Below are 2,142 nucleotides of genomic sequence, written 5' to 3' on the forward strand. Positions count from 1 at the left end.
ACGTCATGATATATTCGCAAAAATTATACACATGAATTTAGCAGTTAAATTCAATTTATTAAAGGATACACAACCACATTACATTTATAAACCAGAAAGTTGTTTAGAAAATGACAATTACAAATTATATTTTGATCGCACAGTTTTAACTGACATTCACATTCAGCATAACAGACCAGACATTATTATTTTAAATAAACAACAAAAGCAAGCATATCTTTTAGATATAGCTGTTCCAAATTCACACAATATAACACAGACATATAATACAAAAATTAATAAATATATTATTATAATTTCAGCAACAGGAATAGTACCGCAATCTCTTTTTAAAAATTTAAAAATTTTGGACTTAGAGAACACATAAAACACAAAAAAGTCAAAATGTGGAGGCGAGACGCCGGTAATTATGTTGATAAGCACGCACTACTGCCGCCGGGTGGAGGTGGGATACGAAAAGAAGATGCTCTCACTGCTCTCACTCACAATAAGTTCGGAAAAACCGAATTTTATTATCGTATTTAATTGACGTCACAGTTACTTTGGCGAAACAGGAGCTCGCTTTTCGAAGGCATGATGAAAAAGACAGACGAATCAATTTGATATATAAAACCTAACAGGAACGGCTGGTCCATGAGGTCATTTGGGTAATGACCCCCTAAAAAATAAAGGTTTTACCCAACACCAGCCGCGACTGCAATGTACACAAGACTATGACTGCTACATATTATGTTATTTCAACCAAATCAGAAGTACAATAATTTTGAAAAGTAAGTGCAATGTATACTTCTAAATCTATCTAAATTTATTAATATGTAATTTTTTTCAAAACTATCGATCTTTCTTTGAAACATTTTCAATTCACAATTCACTGTTGGAAGCGCTGTACTTTTTAGTATAAATACGTATACGAAAAATTAAAATAATAGTTGAATTAACACATCGTTAAATGTTACGAGGAACATAGTTTTTTGGATTACACAGCAAAATCTTGGAATTTCAGTCCGATATTACTCCATTGAGTCTTTGGACTCACAAATAAATACCTCGAAAAGCCGACAAACATCTGTCTAGAACTTTTCTAGTAACCAGAGGGTATCGTAAACGACCCGTGTTTAGACCTCTTTCGTGAAAGTGACCGACCGCCGGCGCCGCTCGATTTCGTCATAAATCTCAGCCGTACCCCCCACGATAATTGACAAGTCTGTCATACAGCCCTACCATTTAAAACCTTTATTCTCTTCGTTTTAAAAATAGTTTCGCATGGTTTTTCTCTCTTCTCGTTTTACAATGGTCCAGTGACTAATAAATGAGTGTTGTGTTATGAGTTTGTTCGAGCTCAAAAAAACGTGGTTCGAAATTGTTTAACGTTTAACGAATGGTAAGTTATTCTAGTTTTTATGTTGGTCTTAACGTGTTAGGGGCCAAGAATACAACATTGTCTGTCCATTATAACATAGAACTGATATGTTGAATTCAGATCTCTAATTATTTAAAAACCAAAAAAATAAAGCAGCAGTCAAAGTGGCATGTACGCGTAACCTAATATATATTTTTTTTACATTAAAAGATCGCCGTCTTCCTCGTCGCACTTACGACATTTGCATATGTTATCTTTGTTAAACTCACGGAAGGAATATAATGAACCGGTCACCCGTCCAAGTGCTGACCGCTGCCCGCGTGGCTTACCTTCGGTGATCGAACGACAACCTTTACCGTTTGACGAGTTTTTATTCTGCAATTGTTTACAATTAATCGACAAAAAAAATTGTTTTCTTAATTATCTAGTACTTAAAGCTATGAATCTACATTATACGGGTCTGTGCATGTTTCCGAATACCTGCACGAAAAACAAATCGGTTCGGTGGTTGCTATGGATTTCAAAAAAAAACAAAAAGTGTTGGGGGGCAACGGCACGCGGTGTTCCCAAGCGGTCACCCATCCAAGTACTGACCGCGCCCGACGTTGCTTAACTTCGGTGATCGGACGAGAACCGGTGCTTTTCAACGTGGTATGGCCGTTGCCGTGGTGTTTAGGTGTGATCGTTGGTGTAAAATATATTGCTTTTAACATTCCGATGCACGAATATGAACATCAAAACGCGATGCGTTTCGTTTCCGTATGCACTTACCCTCTGACGAC

General features: G+C 36.6%; 1 non-coding gene across 1 annotated transcript; it reads right to left on the bottom strand.

Moving 5' to 3' along the window:
* Positions 1-1,905: 1,905 nt before the first annotated feature.
* Positions 1,906-2,025, bottom strand: LOC138140740 (5S ribosomal RNA). Its single transcript, XR_011162734.1, has one exon. It is a non-coding gene; the product is annotated as a 5S ribosomal RNA (ribosomal RNA).
* Positions 2,026-2,142: the final 117 nt, after the last annotated feature.

This window comes from Tenebrio molitor, unplaced genomic scaffold (assembly GCF_963966145.1).
Source record: "Tenebrio molitor unplaced genomic scaffold, icTenMoli1.1 SCAFFOLD_190, whole genome shotgun sequence".
Classification (NCBI taxonomy): domain Eukaryota; kingdom Metazoa; phylum Arthropoda; class Insecta; order Coleoptera; family Tenebrionidae; genus Tenebrio; species Tenebrio molitor.